Raw genomic sequence first — 6426 nt, forward strand, 5'->3', positions numbered from 1 at the left:
TAGAAAGAGGAGGAAAAAGTCACTACAGGTTTCATTCAAGGCATTTATAAGAAATCACACATCAGACTGCTTGGTAGCAAAGGCAGAAACACTCTGTCCTGTACCCATTTCCACCCGCATATGCAAACCATGCAGCTGGCCTTGCCTCCAAACCCCCAGTACGAAAGCCTCTGCTCCCATCATTACTGTCTAATAGAGTACTCTAGAATCTGTCCAAATAGGAAGACAAATCTGTAGCAACAAAGGCATAGCTGTTTTTCTGTTTTGTTTTAACCAGTAGTTAATCCTCTCTTGTAGTTTACCTGACAAGTAGCTCGCAAAACAGCTGGTCACTCACTCACTCCTCCAATTCCAGTGAGGATGAGGAGAGAATTGGGGAAAAAAACATAGAGCTCTTGGTTAGAGAGTATAACACTTATTTATCGAGACAGTAAAGGAAAATCACAATGGTAATGATAATAACGTAACATAAACTTACAAAATCAGTGTTGCACAACACAGTTGCTCGCCATCTCTCAACCAATGCCCACCCAGTCTCTGAGCAGCAGCCATTCCCCTGGCCACTTCCCCTCGTTTTTATGGCTGTTTTTTTTTTTTCATATGATATGGTATGATATGATATGGAATATGCCTTTGGCCAGTTTAAGTCAGCTGTTCTGTTTATGTCCCCTCCTGGCTTACAGTGCTCTTCCAACCCCCTTGCTGGCAGGACAGTATGAAAAGCTGAAAAACTGATATGTTCTTAGCTCTATACTACACTGCTCAGCGACAACTAAAACACCAATGTGTTATCAACACTGTTTTTCTCCTCAAGTCAAATTATAGCATCATACCAGAATCCAAGAAGAAAATTAACTGTCTCACATGCAAATAGAACCAATAACTTTTTTAAGGGGCCGTTTTTATACACACGTACTGCTATACATGTAACATAATCCTACACGTTATCCAGTTTCCCTTCTTCCTGCGTCACTGTGGCTTTCAATACATAAGTAATTTGTGATTGAAACAAATATACAAGCACCATATAACACACAGATACACATAGATTTCTGGATATATATATTCATTTTGCATATAAATATTACTTTTATTGAAATATAGTACTTACCTAAAATAAAAATAATTTCTTAGTCAAAATATTCCTGGTTAAAAGCAATAAAGCCAAAATAATTTAATCATTTGCTCAATATATTTTGAAATTTTAAAATAGAATGCCTTCAATTATTTTTTTCAGAATAAGTAATGGACATAATTTTAATATTACAGAAATAATTTTACTATTTTTTTCCCCCAACAGCTTCAATTAATTTAGAGGGTTGTTTTATTTCACTTCTGAATTACTCCTGCACATCCTGGTTTATCACAATCTGCTAATAAAGCATTTTCAGATTGTTTCAATGGTAACACATAGGTGGAGTATTTGTTGACCCCATAATAAGGTGTGCTTGCATTTTTTCTTCTTGTACTGTATGACTAGAACTTACCTCATTTTTAAATGTGTTGTCATCTCTAGGTCATTTCAGCCATTTCTGCCTTCTGCACCGTTTCCTCCCAGTAAGTATCTACATTTGCAATAATTCTCTCCTGACCAATTAGTATTGGAAGTATCATACTGCATTTCCTCCTATTCTCTTTCACGTCCATTTTCAACTTCTTCCATACTGCAAGCCTAACAGGATTATATAAATATCAATATCAGTATCTCAAATGATAGATTCTCAAATGTAAGATCTCAAATGAGATCTTACATCCTCCTACTTATTATGATTGCTATTATTAGCCAGTGATCTTTTCCTCCCACAAGTAGTATAGTTTTCTTTTTTATTTCATACAAAACTTTATTGCATTTTTAAAATATATAAGTAACAGTTTAATGCCATAAAAATGAATGTGAATTTCATCACAAAAAATGTGTTTAAATAAAAAGAGACATGAGAGTAAGAAAAGGTTAAAAAATAAGATATTTTTATGCATACTAAGTCTTCCCAAAATAGTTTTCTAGTTGCTTAATATGTGTGACACAGTCAAATCTACACTGTCTATTTCATCTGTTTCAGGGCTGTATTCATTCCAATTAGAACAAAAATCCTCTTTATAAATTGCCATGTGATGCCTGTTCTTCATCCAGCCAGCTTTGGGACTGCTAATACAATCACTTGTAAACCATTATCAGACCTTCAGAAATTCATATGCTTACAGTCTTCATATTTCTGTCATCTTTCAGGGACTTTGGATATTAAATGAATTGCTCTGTGACAGTCTGCAAAGAAAAGACTTAAAATTATTGTATAAAAAGTGTGTTCAATTTCCTTAATAAAAAATCACTATAAATAGTCTATTAAATGGTCTTTTGGCATTTTTGTTGAATTTATATGTGACAAATGCTGGAACAAGCCTAATTAGACTTATTAGTGTGAACTATTGTTAGGGTGCTATCGCATGCCAGTTCTGCAACATATTTCTTCTATAGAATTTAATGCTTAAACCTTTTATAATTAAAGGCTAACCATATCCATTATATATGCTTATTTGTATACAGAGCTCTTTCTTCTTGTAACCAGGTAGTCAAACAAATGTTACATTCAAAGCACTGAATACACCTTCTAATAACTACAGATATGAGAAAGCTCTTTTATATTAGCTTCCCAGAACTCATCACAGGTAGGAGAGCAGCAGGAAAAAAATTAGGACTGATTCCTCTCTCTCTTTTGTAAAACTTAAGAGATTCACATAAGAGATTTCAGATCTCTTAAGAGCAGATTCCCTGCCTATCACACCATTCTGACGAATTTACATCAAAGTAAGACAATATAACACACTTTTTTCTTGTATTGTTTTCTTTTGTTTTTCCTGTTTTACTGATACAAATATTCCTAAATTAATATAATGCATACAGTGGCACTCTAACAATCTATGTTCCACTAACGGGGGGAATTTCACATAATTATATTGTAGATTGTATAAGTGTTTTTATGTGTAATCAGGATTACATGGCTCCTTATTCAAATATCTTACAAGTGTTGTGTTATAACAGAGAGGCTTAACTCTAGAAGAGTTAACTTTCCTTCAGAAGTGATTTTGATTATCCCTGAGTTTTCCTACAGAACTGCTGCTTTCTCATTTCCATCTAACTACTTTGCCCTTAATCCCTTCTCCCTTTAGCAGTCTCCATTGCCTCTAAGTTTGGATTATTTCAAACTTCAAGTTATATGAAGACTTATTTTACAGCACTGGCCCATTTAAAAGGTTTTCAGATTTGATGTGTGGCTTTTCTGCATGAAAGTATTGCAGTTATCATAGTAAAAGATCTTTAGATTGAGTAGCATCATGGTGACTGAAGTCCAGTTAATGTGCAAACAGTCCCATTATTAATATGCAAGAATATGACTTGAATAGTCTTGCTGAATGATTCATTTTGCACACTATCACTATATTTGGAGTAGTTTATAAGGACCACTGCTATCTCCAAAGTTGATCGTGAGCTACAAGGAAACCCCAGTTAATTAATTCTTACATTAACTTTAGATAAGATCCTCTCCAAAACAAATGCTCAACCTTTTTCAGGAGAATCTCACTTGTTTGATTTGATCTTCTTTCAGCATGGAAGAACATATTTGGGAAATCCTTTCTGCTTTCACAAGACAAAAATACCTTTTGCAGACACAATCGGCAAAATCCTGTCTTTAGTGTTTTTTTTTTTTTTTTTGCAACAAGTTTTAAAGAACAATAAAGGTTTGTGTAAGAAAGCTTTTCTATTTGAATCTCTAATATGTCTATTTATCCAAATGTTCTTTGCCAAATGCTCTCTCTTCCCTGCAAATCCATTTGCAGTTTCTGCTAAATAATGACAGAAACAGGAAAAAAATTGTATTCTAGAAAAGCTTCAGACACATAATGACAGCAAGACAATAGATACTTCTAATTTAAATTAAATTAAATTGGGACTGGAGCACCTCCCCTATGAGGACAGGCTGGGGGAGCTGGGCTTGTTCAGCCTGGAGAAAAGAAGGCTGCGGGGTGACCTCATTGCAGCCTTTCAATACCTAAAGTGAGCCTACAAACAGGAGGGGAATCAACTCTTTGAAAGGTTTGATATGTGTAGGACGAGGGGAAATGGTTTCAAGTTGAGGGAGAAGAGATTTAGGTCGGACATCAGGGGGAAATTCTTTACCCAGAGATTGGAGAGGTACTGGAACAGGCTGCCCAGAGAGGTTGTGGATGTCCCGTCCTTGGAGGTGCTCAAGGCCAGGTTGAATGGGGCCCTGGGCAGCCTGATTTAGCATTAAACATGGAGGTTGGTGGCCCTGCATGTGGCAGGAGAGCTGGAGATTCATGATCCTTGAGGTCTCTTCAAACCCTGGCCATTCTGTGATTCTGTGATCTGTGAAATTGATAATTAATATAAACATAGTAGGACACAGCAAAGTAAAATACACCAAGAAGTTCATTAAAAGCATGTAAATAAAGAGGTTTAGTGAATATTAGCAACGATGAATAAACAATGTATTACAAATGTCAATCACATAAATTAACTTAAAACAAAAAGCTAATAATACAACTGTTTAAAAGCAGACATGATAAAAAAACTATTCAAAATAGTGAGCATTTACAAATAACTGCTGAAAAAGTGATCAGTATAAATATTCTTCACATGCAGTGAAAAGTCAGTAAAAAAAACTGCTCTTCAAAGTTGTGCATGCATTTCAGTATTTGAAAGACTGTTTATCAGAGTTTTGTATAATATATTTTTTTAATACTTGAAAAAAAACTAAGGTATTTACAGATTTTGATTGACAATTTCTCACCCTGATTTTAATACTAATTTTTAAGTCTTTATTTTTAATACTTACTAATCCCATAACTAGTGTAAATGAAGTCCTAAATTATTTTGAACTGAGGACAGAAACTGAAATATCTTTTAAATATATATTAATTAGTCCATTATAATCACACCTACTGTTTCTCCATTTAATATTCTGAAATGATCATAAAGGAAAACTTAAAACTTCTTTGAAAAAATAACTGATTACCATTTAAATACAGAGAAAAAAGTCTGTGAGAAGTTTTATTATCTTGCTCCGATCTCTGTGAAAAGTAAGTTTAGAGATGGTGACAAAATAAATTCAAGTCACTCACAGTTGAAATAGACAACTAAAGAAAGACAAATATGCCCTGGCTCTCTTTCTGCTGAAAGAGATTGTTTATTAACTAAATGAATTTACAATGCACTTAAGTTTTTGCATATAGTAGATGTTATCAATAACTCTAAGACTCCTTTTTACTCAGGTGAACAATTAGACAATTAGAACAATCTGCATGTAAAGTTCCCCCAAGGTTTTATTACGACTTTTGTTCATGCATTATCAGAAAGACAACCATTCTTCAGTAGAAGCCTAAAAACCCCACTTAGATTAAAAGTGAGAATGAGCAAAGCAAATAGCAACAGAAACACTAAAGTGGATTTGATTTATTTCAGGTAATGTATAATCAGATAAAGTATTTGGGATCACACTTAAGTACCTTTAAGAAGCCTGCGTAGCACGCGCTTCTGTTTTCATCTGCTAGTGTTATAAAACAGCATCTGACAACCATTGGGCTCAACTTTCCATAAGTATTACTGGTGGCATCTTTCTTGAATGATTGCCTCCTGTGGACCTGGAATAAATGAATATGATGAAACCTGCATACAAGCCATGACTGAAATTTTTCATGAGATTAATACAAAACAGATCCTCAGCAGTGAGAAGATACACTTAATAAATATTTTGGGAATATTTTTTTATTCATGAAATGCTGCAAGTCCTTGAAATTCCCCAGAAATTTCCGAAGCTCCAGTCATTATCACCAGTTACAGACATACTCTTTATTTTTAAAGCTTAAAAATGGAAAAAATATGTATTTACATAACAATCTTTTGCCTCCTTAGAAGAGGTTCTGCTCCTATTTTGGTCTTACTAGACAAACTTAGATAAAAAAGCAACAATTCTCAATCACATATTTTCCCATGAATAACACCGCGTAATAAATATTCCTTAACAATGAGCTAATGAGATAAGCTAATTGATGCTTCAGTTTTGCTAGTAATAATCAAAAAGTATGACCCAGGGCAGGTTAGTAAAAAAACCCAGAAGTTATAAATAGCAGAAAACAATATTTCACAAACATGTCTATATCACTCCTTAGAAGTCATATTTAAACAATGCATTACCTTTTCTAATTTTTTATGAGATTTATGAGTTTGAACTTAACACGTCAGTCCAAGACAGATGACAGTTCAAAAGCTTGAACTTTTTTTTTAGAAAAAGTGGATTTTTAATGCAACATTATTAGAATTTTGCAAGAATAATAAATGAGTTTATGCCATTGAATTAATTAATGAAATGAATCTAATCTACCTGCTGCAAATCACATACTATTTGTGAC

This window comes from Lagopus leucura, unplaced genomic scaffold, assembly GCF_019238085.1.
Source record: "Lagopus leucura isolate 7727_CA_CO unplaced genomic scaffold, USGS_WTPT01 Super-Scaffold_100004, whole genome shotgun sequence".
Taxonomy (NCBI): domain Eukaryota; kingdom Metazoa; phylum Chordata; class Aves; order Galliformes; family Phasianidae; genus Lagopus; species Lagopus leucura.